Source organism: Centrocercus urophasianus, unplaced genomic scaffold, assembly GCF_019232065.1.
Source record: "Centrocercus urophasianus isolate 14NV4802_14NV808 unplaced genomic scaffold, USGS_Curo_1.0 seq_11, whole genome shotgun sequence".
NCBI lineage: Eukaryota > Metazoa > Chordata > Aves > Galliformes > Phasianidae > Centrocercus > Centrocercus urophasianus.
Window position 1 is genome coordinate 80,598,187 of NW_024884253.1, and position 12,369 is coordinate 80,610,555.

At 49.3% G+C, this 12,369-nt stretch overlaps 1 long non-coding RNA gene across 2 annotated transcripts in view; it reads right to left on the minus strand.

Annotated features, from left to right (window-relative positions):
* Positions 1 to 12,369, minus strand: part of LOC122155153 — a 44,534-nt gene that overhangs the window by 18,215 nt on the left and 13,950 nt on the right. The gene's annotated exons all lie outside the window — the stretch shown is intronic.

A 12,369-nucleotide genomic window follows, 5' to 3' on the forward strand; every position in this document is an offset into this window, starting at 1 on the left:
TTTAGTCAGGAGGTAGAGCATGGGTGGGTGGAAAAGAAAATGAGGGAGAGAGGGGGTGAGTACACACAAGAGAGAAAACACATGCACTGTACGTCTCTGGATGCTGAGCAGCAAGCAGCCGGTAGGAAGGGGTTTGGATGTGGGAGCAGAGGCAAAGGATGCAGGCAGGAGCCACAGCTCCACTTCCCTCCTAGCAAGGAACAGCCTTGCCCCCAAAACTGTGCTAAAGATCCTTCTGAGGCTCTCTAAGTCACCAGCCTTTCCCACCACAACAGGAACTTCTTTCATGGTGAAAATCCTTGCTTGGATTGCCCTTAGGACTGGCACAGCCTCTAAAGCTTGATGCCAGCTTCACATCCCACATGTGTTCCTCCTGTCTCCCCAACAAAGGCACCTGTGCATGAAGGGCAGCCACTGAGTCATGCAGGAGACGGCCAGGTGTGGGCAATTAAAGGACTAACCAAGCTGTATGTGCAGAAGCCCTGAAAGTGCTTGGTGCCTTTGCTACCCATCACTGCTTTTGTTGCTGTATCCCACTATTTCAGTGTGCTGTCCTGTCCATCTAAACAGCAAAATCCACAGGGCAGGAAATGACAGCCTGCACTATGGCCAAGCCAACAGAAATAAATGGCGTTAAAGTGGAAAGCCTAATTTAAGAGGAAAGCACGGTGGAGAGGTTACACTTATTTCCAGTCCAAGCATCCCAAACCCAGGGAAACCAGAGTTAAAGTTTTGCCTAAAATAAATTCAAACTTGTAGAAGTGTGGCAGTGCGGAACCAAGAAGTACAAACAGGCTGAATTCTGCCCTGCAGTGACACATAACCATATGACTGTGATTAAAATGTTTTAGTACTTGTGCTCCTACACTAGATTACCCTGATAAATACAGCGTTTTTTCATATTCCCTTCTCTTGTCCCTGCTCCTGCAAACCTCTGCCCCAGGTAGTGACAGCAGCACTGATTTTCCTGCCTGCCAGGAATGGCAATACATGTGGGGGGTACAACGCATCTGCGATGGGAGCCTGGGGCTCACAGCTCAGAGATTACATCCCTGCTGCCACTGAGCCCTGCGCTGTGGGAGGGGAGCTGAGCCCTGCATCAAGGCTGCTGAGGAAAAGGGAAGGCTTTCCCTCACACCTTGTGTACCACTGTATTCTACACCCACATTGTTATTTTACAAGCCCATTAAAACCTGGGTTTTAAAGTGCCGAGAAAATAAAAGGGAGACAAAGAAAAATCATCTGGATAAACAATTATGGCTTTTTGTCAAGGACTTGGGAGATAATCGAGTCCAGATCTGTTCCATGCTCATATTTACATGCAGAATTGTACTTACTGAGCTAGAAAAAATGTCTGATCAGTATCAGGAGCCAGCTGTGCCAGCAGCTGGGTACATGCAAGCTAAAAGGGGCTTCCCATGCTAGCAGAGGGCATCACCTGCCCCCCAATACCTGCAATGGCCACGTAAAGGCTGCTTCTGCCCCAGCTGCCCTCCAGTTTGATCTGAAATGCCTCTGCAGAAGTCCTATTTAATAGGAGCGTGGGTGGCCTGAATCGTCCCCATGTGTTTAAATATTGGGCATGAAGTTACAGCCATTCCCTTGTTTGCACTTTGGCTGCTGGGCAGCAGGAATACCCTTGGCATTACTCAGAAGGAGATATATTAATAAGCTGGCAGATATTTCATCATTTACAGTTTATCATTCTATAGTTTGCATAAATACACACATGCACACCCCATCTCTGCTTCTTCCTCTGTTGACTTCCTGCAGGTTATTTTAATTGGCCTTTCTCTATCATTTTACCAAGTTTTCTGCTGAGTAGAGGAGCAGGTCTTGTCATCAGCAGGGCTTTTGTATGTTACGTGAATCCCAGTGACAGCATTGGTAGTATTATTTCTTTGCAACCTGTATGCCTAATGGATGCTAATTGTGAATAATTTTTGTTAAAGAAAGCATTAGAGCTTTTACCAGGATAACGCTCTAGAGTGGACTCAATGGGAGCCAGTTTGGATGTCATTTTTTGGTGTGTGAATAAAGCAGTTTTTCATCAGAGAAAAATGCTTTATTTGCTGACACTGAAGTTTCTTGTGGGAATGCATCACTTTTTTAATTAAATTTTCATCTGGAAGTTTTTTTCAGGTCAAAAAAGGAATTTCTGGTCAAAACCATAGCGGGAAAGAACACACAGGAAGCCAGGCTGTGATCTGAGCCCAGCAGATCCTCTCATATCCCAGCGATGGAGCCAGCAGCTGCCCTGCCACACAGCCACCCATCAACTGGCCGCCCACACCCTGGGCACCAGGAGCATCCCCAAGCAGGAGAGGATCCTCTGCTGCAACGTGATCTAGGAGAAGATGCCTGGTCCCACCCACCTTCCCTTCCATATTGGCAAACTGCTTCTAGGTAAAGCATCACCTCCACACACCCGTCCACATGGCACAGCTCAGCCAGGATGCAGGATGTGGGACATGGCTGTGACCTGCTCCTCGGTTCACCCTAGCAAGGGTAAGTCACAAGCGTTGCAGCTCCTTCACTGCAGCTGAAGGAGAATTGAACATTGTCAGTAAGGATCAAAATCAGGCCTGGAGCATGTGTTTGTGCGTGTGTGTGTGTGTGTGGTTTCACAACACCACCCTCTCCACCCCAGCAGCCACACCAGTTTCCTCAAAGAAAAGCAGAACAGTGGAGCACAGACCCAGTGCTCTGCCGTGATGTATTAGAGCCTTGTTTTTCCCACTGCTTGAAGAACTGACCCAGCCCCCTCAAATGTTCCCAGCATATTTGGATTGTGAGTCAGAGACCACAATGGAGATACTTGCCTGGCTTGACAAAGTTTAAGCATCTACTGCCAAGTAGTAATCGCTGATTTTTGCTCTGTCACTCATAAGCCTTGCTCCTGCTGCCCTCCCCGTGCAAACATACTGCCTCACTGAGAAAGCAAGGGCTGCCTCTCAGGTGCTTATCTGCAGGATCTGCAGGTCTTCACACTGCTTTTGTGCAGAGCAGGATGGGAACCTGCAGGTACCCACAGTTAAAGCAAGGAAGAGTGAATGGAGAACAGCAGCAATACTGAAAAGAGAGGAAAGCAGGAAAGGCCTCACCTTGGCAGTCAGGGTCTAACATTCAAAATAAAAAAAATCAAGACAGATTGCTTGCTCTTTGCAAGCAGTTTGCTGAGCGAAACATCCTAATGCTGAAGAGTTAATCTGTGAGGGACCATACACACTCCATTTGATCACCACAAGCAGCACTGCAGTAACCTCTGGCAAAAGGGAGCAGCCAGGAGCAGGAAACATTAACTGTGTCATTCGCCATAGATGAAGCCACCTGCTGCCATAAGATAGCATCCAAAGAAGCAAAATATTTTTGCTGCTCTTTGCCCTGCAGATGCAAGAGGGCTGCAGCTGTGAGTAAGCCTTTCCTCCCAGCCATGCTGGGCTGCGGCGCTGCCACTCATCAAGAAGGCATGCAAGGTCGCTCTGCCTTCCAGCACATTAACCCAGCACTACCCAAAAACTTCATCTTCCCCGGTGTTTTTTCCTCATTGCCGTTTTACCTTGCAGCACCAGCAGAAATGCTGCCATCCAGGGGCAGAGCTGAGAGCAAACACAATGTGGGGCTGGGCAGATAGGCTCAAGTACGAGCCCTACCCAGAGCCAAGTCTTTCCAGTATCTAAAGGGGCGCTATAAGAAAGAAGGGGACAGACTCTTCAGCAGGATCTGTTGCGATAAGACAGGGGGAAATTGTTTCCAACGAAAACCAGGGAGATTTAGATTAGATATAATGAAGAAGTTTTTTTACAATGTGGGTTGTGAGGCACTGGCACAGGTAGCCCAGAGAGGCGATGAAAACTCCATCCCTGGAGACATTCAAGTCAGACTGGACAGGGCTCTGAGCAGCCTGATCTCATGACAGAAGACCTTGTTTGTTGCAGGGAGGTTGGACTAAATGACATTTAAGGGTCCTTTCCAACTCAAATGATTCTGTTCCATGAATCTGTGATAAGTCTTCTACTTCTTTTTTTTTTTTTTTAATTAGCTTTTTTCTCTTCTCTTTCTCTGTCACTGAAAGCCAAGATTCCCCAGCTATCTATCTCAGTGCTCTGTCAGGGAGGCACGAGGCCTTCCAGGAAATCCCCGTGCATCACCCTGTGAGGCTCCAGCTGGCAGCACCGTGCTGCTCCTTGGCACCCAGCTATGGGGCTGTGCTGGGAGAACTGGGGGCCGAGAAAACACTCAAACACAACCAAACCCTCCAGCACTGCAAAGAGCTGTGTGTGTGTGTGTGTGTGTGTGTGTGTGTGCTTGCTTCCTTGTTTGATTTTCCTTTTCTTTCCACCACAGCTAGAATTAGTGTTTCTACAGTGGTGCTATGCTCTTACTTGCACCAAGAAACTGTGCCCACTATCTCTTTCATTGTCAGGCCCAACACAGCGAGCAGAGGCTGCCTGTGTTTTCAGGCTACAAGATGAGAGAGACATGGGAGCTTCTGGGTTATGAGATGCTTGAGAAGGATGGAGGTGACTTCAGCTGTTCCTTGTGTTGCTTCACAGGAGCGCTGCTTTCACCTCTGCAACACCTGCTGTAGGGAGCATGGGAGGGGGGAGGGGGGGCCACTGGAGCAGCAAGAAGAAAAACTTCAAGCAAGATTTTCTCATTTCTTTAACAGTTATCCTTGGGGGGAAAGAAAAAAAAGAAAAAAAAAAGAAATGGAAATGTGGGGGATGAACAGGTCTAAGTAGACTTCATGTAATAAATGCAAACATTGCACTTTGACATCTCTCAGCTTTTCAGGAGGGGGGGTGTTTGAAGTCATAGCTGAAGCCACAGACAGAGACCCAGGAACTTTATGATTTCCTTTCCAGCTGCTCCTCAAGCTTGAGGTTCCAGGGCTGTGGTGTCCTGATGACAAATCTGAGCCTTGTTAAAATGAAGATAAAATGTTAATGATTCGTCTTAACCTCCCACACCCCAAGCATGTGCTGCCCTGAGCTGTGCACACACGCTTGCCTCTCCCATTGTAGTCCTGTGATACCCAGACTTGCACTCCACCCCACAGGCTACCCTGTAATACAGGAGAACATCCTGGAGGAGCACAAGAGAAAGCAAAAGAAACTAAGCTGAACTCTGTAATGTGCAACAAGAGGGCAGATCCTAAGCCCTTCTAACTCAGGGGGTTTCCAAAGCCTCTGCTGGGCTTTGTCTGAAAACAGTAAAAACACTGCTAACTACCGTGGCAGCAGGAATGGATCTTGCAGTCCTGGCTGAGGGGTCAGAGTCTGGGCTGAGTGCTGAATAAGCCCACAAAGGGGACTTTGCCAGGACGGCTACATTGGGAAAGCCACGGAACCCTGCTCACTGACCTGATTACTGTGCAATCTGGTTTCATCCATGAGCAACAAAATGTGGCCAAGAAAAACTGCACCAGCTAGTGCTATTATCAACACCACTCTGAGTGCTGTAGTACAGCAGGAGGAAGGGATGCCACCTAAATGGACCTGAACAATCTGGAAAGGCAGGCTCATGTTAACCTAATGAGATTCAAGAAGGCCAAGTGCAAGGTGTTGCACTTGGGTAGGGGCAATCCCATAACTGTACAGACTGGAAAAATAACACCTTGAGAGCAGTCCTGCTAAGGTTTTGGGGGTCCTAGTGGATGGAAAGCTGGACATGAGCCAGCAGTATGCTTGTAGCCCAGAAGGGCTGCATCAAAAGAGGAGTGGCCAGCAGAGAGAGGGAGGGGATTGCCCCCCTCTGCTCTGTCCTCATGAGGCCCCATCTGGAGTAGTGTGTCCAAAACTGGGGCCTTTAGTACAAGAAAGACATAGAGCTGTTGAAGCAGGTCCAGAGGAGGACCACAAAGATGATCAGAGAGCTGGAGCATCTCTCCTATGAAGATATACTGAGCAAGCTGATCTTGTTCAGCCTGGAGAAGAGAAGGCTCTGAGGAGACCTCACTGCAGCCTTCCAGTACTTAATGGGAGCTTATAAGAAGGAAGGGGAGAGACTTTTTACATGGTCTAATAGAGAAAGAACAAGGGGGAATGGCTTTAAACTAAAAGAGAGGAAATTTAGGTGAGATGTTAGGAAGAAATCGTTTACTCCAATGGTGGTGAGGCGCTGCTGCCCAGAGAAGCTGTGGGTACCCCATTCCTGGAGGCACTCAATGCCAGGTTGGATGGGGCCCTGGGCAGTCTGATCCACTGGGAGGCAGCCCTGCCCAAAGCAGATGGTTGGAACTGGATGGGCTTTAAGGTTCCGGCCAACCCAATCTATTCTATGATTCTGTGATCAGAGGCAGGCAGAAACAGGAGGAAACAGGTGTACCATAACAGTCGAGCAAGAGGCCTTGGAAGCTCCTTGCATCACAGCTCAAACAAGACTTAAGCCAACCAACTTAGAAGGAGAGCCACCTTTGCAAAGAGGTCTTCTACAGCCATCTGCATGAGACCACCATCATCTGAGCTGAAGGGAAAACCCATCTGCGCAGCCACAGCGAAAGACTAGGCCAGCTCCTGTCAGGGGATGCGGTGCATTTTTAGAGCACACTATTCTGGGCAACGAGATTTGGAAAGAGTGTCTGGTGTTGGAGTCAGCCTCACAGTGCTGGCTCTGAAAACATGCATTTCTTGAAAAAAATGTTTTAAAGAAATTTGGATTGTAGTCTGAATGCCAGCAGCTTTCTTTTCTCCCCCCTCAGAGACAATGCAAACAAGACCAAGCAATGCAAGAAGCATCAAGTGGCCCTGGAAGAGCTTCAGCCCAATGCTTGGGCTTGTTCCTTGAGCCAGAGAGATTCACCCAGACTGTTCTTGGTGCTGTTTGCAGAAGCAATGGCTGCAAAGTTCTTTCCCGTGTGCCATCAGCAGAGCAGAGAGATGGGCAGCTGCTCCTTAGCCAACCAAGTGGCTCCTGTTACAAAATCTGGAAGAGATGGAAGCTGAAACCAGAGAAACTGCAAACAAGGGCTAGCAGCCTCCGGCAACAGAGCAGGAAAATCTGCCGACCAAGAGAAATGCTGGCACTTGGGAGAGCTTTTCAGTGTTGGGTGCTCAGGAAACAGGTGAGCACAGGCTCGGTGTGCAATGAACCACTAGCTCCTTGTGTCTGATATGCAGAAGTGAGGACGTTGGGGGCCTGAAGTAGCAGACACACCTCTCTCCTGCCCTGCAAGCAACAGAAGTCCCCCCTCCAAAAAACCACTGCCAGCACATCCATCCCCCAGTCATCTGCAGCAGCAATACGCCCTGACAGACGGGCTTGGCAGAGCAGCCTCCCCACCAAAGCAAGTTCTGTATCAGGGGCTAAAGATCAAACTCTATCTCTCTGAACACACCTTTGTTAGTTTTGGCTGCACCTTTTCAGGTGTCACCTGCCTCCCCAGGCAAACACTTTCCTGTCCTGTTCTCTGCTGGCCTGCTGAACTCTTCTGAGAGGCAGTTCTGCCCTGTGGGCATCTCTGCACCCACCACATCCACAGCAAGCAGCCAGAGAAGAGGGTCCTCAGAGCACAGCAACCTCAGCAAGGGCAGAGCAGGAGGAAAGGGAAGGAGCTGGAACCAGCTCTGCTGTCAGGCTGAGGCTGGAACCAGGATGGAAAACTGGCAGCATGGACATCCTGCCACCCCAACAAACAATGCATTCATATACAGAGCCACAGAGCTGCAGAGCTACAGTGCAAACGATACACCAGTCTCTCATCTGGAGAACAGGTTTCTCTAGCCTGGATTAAATGATTACATTGCTGCAGCATGTGCTGCTTGCTGCTTTGGGAGATAAAGGAAGCAAAGCAAAAAAAGAAAGGCCTGACCCCAAAACCCAGCTCCAAACTCCTTTGCACTCTAAAAACTAAGGCCCACATCGAGCAGCGTGTGCGGAGCAGGTGCCATTTGAAGAGAAGCGTTGCAGTGCCATTGCTCTAATTGCCAATGCAGGGGAAAAAGTTTGAATTACAGGAGGCATCTAGTTTGACTCAAGTTACTGCCTCCAGATGTGCAGCAGGCTGAGCCTGTTCCCGAGCCTTCTGCTCCCTGTTCCCACAGCACACACAGAGCTGAAGGGTGAATACACTTGAAGTCCAAAAGCACACATGCAGTACTGACAGGCTCCACAGAGCACTGCATGTGCATCCACAGAACCCCTGCTGAGTGACTCCAAGGATGTGACTGCAGTCATCTCCATTCCCAGCTGTGAGCACAAGTGTGGCTGTAGATATTGGAAAGGAAAGGAGCATACAGGAGAAAGTGCAAAACAACACTCTGCCACTCCCCATGCACTTAGAATAAGGGAGATTTCCTCTCTAGCAAAAAGTTCCTTGGCTGCCTTTGGCAGCCCTGTCAGTTTCCTCACATCAGTCTTTGGCAATGAAGAAAGGCTCACACCTGCTTAAAGCTCAAACTACACCCACGGCCCCTGGCAGCACTTCCACAGCCTGCACAGGCAAATAGAAGATGCCCAAGGAACCAGCATAGCAGCTTTGCGGCCCCTAGGACGCAAATGGGCCGAACTCCAGCTCCAGGAGCTGGCAGCATCCTTCCTGCCCCACACTCAGGAGAGGACGCAGCTGCAGCATGGGCAGTGTGGAACCATCCACCTCCCTCTTCCCCACCACATTTTGCAATGTGTATAGTAGATACTGCTTTTGCATGTGTCTATTTTTGGGGGATGGGCAAATCCACACAGAGGCCTATAGCTTGTACAAAGGAACAGCCCAAAGGAAGATTTTAGGCCAAGCAGCTGCAGGCTGACAGACTTCTCAGATATCAAAAGTAAGGTCTTATCAATGAGAAGTGTCAGGGTGGCTTAAGCAACACCAAGATTTGTCCCCACGTACAGTGGCCACGAACATGCACGCAACACATCCAGTTGGGCTGGCTCCCACTTGGACATTTATGCTTGCAAGTGATGAGCAATTTTTTTAAAAATATAGCCACCAGATACACACCAAGGTATACTTAAATCCACAGCACATGACCAAAGAGGTGGGTTCAAGCTCAAGTGACTCAGTCTCCCAGTTACAGAAACAAAATTAGCAACCACTCATAGAAGCCTTAAGTCTGAAATGGGGCTAGATGGCACTGTAAGTTAGTGAATGCTCAAGCCCTTCACCTCAGGAGGTTTCACTTTGGTATATAATCAGTGGAAAGCCAGGAAAGCTGGTACTCCTGGGGTGTTTTCCAGAGCTGGACTAGCAATGTGTGCTGACAGACTAATCCAGCACATTTCCTAGGTGCCTAGTTGGGGGCTGTGTCCAATAGTTTAGTCATTCTCTGGAATTTACTTATTTTATTTTTTGAGCAAATACTTCTTGGCTCACAAGCATTTAAACATGTAATATTTATTATAAAACATATGTTTTTCCCCAATTCTGAGCCTACAGTTTCCCTGCTTTAATTTATCCCATTTCTCCTGTTTAACCCCTGCCCCCACCCCCGTTGTTCCCATGCTGGATGCCTCTACCTCTCCCAGGAGAACAATGATGAAATGACATTCGCCTCACAGGCTTCCTGGCACATCACCCCTTCTCACTGGGACCAGCGCTCCGAGGCAGAGAGCCCTCTGGCCTCAAGCCTCAGAATCACTTAAGGATGCACGGCTGAAACAGAGCAAGGCGCAGCCACAGAGGTGCTGGCTGCAGCTGTCTTCAGGTTGGGGCACTCAGATCCCTGCAGCCTCCAGCCTCCACATGAGCCGCTTACGAGACACGAATGAGCAAGGAGCTGCTGCAATTGGAAGGCCAGACCTTCCGCAATCCCCTTGTGCTCCCTCCTCAAGCGAGCACGCTGCGGCTGATGGCAGCCTGCCATGGCAGGGAAAGGCAGCCACGTGCTTGGGGAGGGAGAGGGGGACGTGCCGTCCTGCTCAGCCTCCCGGGCCGGGAGGGGAACGGCTACCTCCTTAGTAGAGACCACATTGCCAGCATCTCCTCCTCCGATGAGTATCTCTCTCCCGTCATTTAACGAGGGGACCATCCCTCTGAAAAAACTTTTCCCAGCAGTGAATCTCATCGGCTTCCTGACAGGCTGGGTCATTCATGTCTGTGAGTCCGCCTTCCCTGTTCCTCAAGTAACAGATTAGTCACGTACATTTGCAATGGCAGCGAATCTGCCAAGTTGCTGGGGAGCAGGAGGAGGAGAGCAGCAGCATGGTGAGCACAGGCAGGGGAAGAGAAAGAAGAAAAACAATTTTTCTTCCTCTTCTCCCATGCCCCTTCGGTTCTGAACAGCGTTTGCGTGCAGAAGCTGCAATGCAGCTGCATCCCATGCTAAAGGTGAAAAGCAGGCATGGTGGAGCTGGGAGGCCTGGGCATCCCTACCCCTGCTCTGTTGCCTGCTGGCTGCAGGCCACAAGAACAAATAGCTCTTCTGAGCTGGGACCAGAAGCATACCTACATATGGGTGGTATCTGGCAATGGGGAAAGGAGTTCACTCGAGCTCCCACCTTACAAAGTGACTGACAAATGCCAGAGCCCATGAGGGCTGACAAAGCTTGGGCCACACAGCATCCTACTTAGAGGCTGATCCCTGCGAGAGGAACACAGGCATGCAAAAGGGCCCCAAAAACCCAGCTCCTGATTAATACACGGCTGATGGGAATCAGCTACTTCCTTCTTCCAGCATCTTGCTGGAAAAGTCACCCTGGCTGTCAGAGCAGCAGTGCATGCATGGAGCCTGCGAGCAGGTCAGCCTGCACCTCGGTGCTGAGTGCTGCCTACACAGATGTCAAGCTGCCCCTGCCCACACTGCCAGACAGAAACACCCCAGAAGGTAATAAAGAGGTAGAATCAAAGCAAAAGAGCACCTGAGCAACAGGGGAAAAAAAATAAAAAAACAGGCTGTTTCGGGTCATGTGAGGTGTACACACATTCCCAGACATTCAGTCTGTACCCCGTAGCTCAGGGAAATGCTTAATGGGCAGCATGGCCTGGAGAACTGTGCAGAGGGGCAGAGCAGGGTGCTCATAGGGGGAGGCAGATGGGCAGGTTTTTGAGATGAGCGTTTGCTGCTGCAGAAACAGATAAGGAAAAGTGCAGGCGGTCCTTGACCTGCTAATAAACAACTCATAATACCTCTGAAATACACATTGGTTCTGCCAGCCTCTCCAGCACAAAACCACTTGCTGCGTGTCAGCACCGCAGGACTCACTTCAGCTATTCCATGCAAAGAGAAAACGCATGGCAGGCCAAGTCCCAGCACCCCCTATGCCATCCTTGTTATCACAAAAGTGATGCTCCCTCCCTGCATCCCCCACTATATGGTGCAGTGCTGAAGAGGGAGATTATTACTATCTCACAGTAACAGTGTACCGAGCAATTTATGCTAAAACACGTGTGGCACTACAGTCTGGTTTTAATGCTAACTGGGGAGGTCCTGACCCAAACAACCACCCTTTCTAGTGAAGCGGTGTATTTTGGGAGGATTTTTTTTGGTTAGCAGTTTCCAGAAATGCACTAGAATACTGTTTTGCTTAGGTTTTTGCCTCAACATATATTTTTTGTCTGTTTACTTTTCAATCTCAGAGTAAAAATGCAGAGCAGTAACCAGCGCAGCACATATTTAACATGCAACACGTGTTTACCCTTCCAGCTCACCCATGTCTTGTTCCTGTTCTGGGTATTTATTTTTGTCCTCCTGCGAGGGCTCAGATGTTCAGGAAAGATGCCATTTTTAGAATCACTGGACCTCCGGCACTGGAGGTACAAAAACAAGCAGTGTGCTGAGGCACAGGGTGCCAGCAACTTTCCTAGGTGGGTGGTTATCTCGCTAAGCCAGGAGCACACAGCGCAGAGCCAGCACAGGGGATGAGAGTACGTCTCTGTGGGATTTTTGTGCTCCACAGAGGTGCTTTCCTTACACAAAATCGTAGAATCATAGAGTCACCAAGGTTGGAAAAGACCTCTGAGATCACCTGATTCAACCGCCAAATCATCCCCACCATGCCCACTAACCGTGTGCCTCAGTGCCACATCCACACAGCTCTTGGACACCTCCAGGGACAACGACTCCACCTCCTCCCTGGGCAGCCTGTGCCACTGCCTCCCCACTCTTTCTGGGATGGGTTACTGGAGGGAACTCCTCTTCCCCCAGCTGCATGCTTACCGTCTCCCTTGCTGCATTGCACTGAGAAGGAGTTGTGTGCCACAAACTGAACAAAGCCAAGCGAAAAAGACAGTGCAGCCTCTGCTCTGGCCTTTGCTTGTTTCACATGCCAGTGAGCAATGAAAACACAGCACTAAAAAATAAACCACACTTTTTCAAAAAGCCCCCGGGAGGTTATATGCAATGGTATCTTTTTTTTTTTTTTTTCTGCTTCTTTCTGATTTTTTTTTTTTCTGTCGGAGTTGACATCTTTTCCTCTTGCTGAACC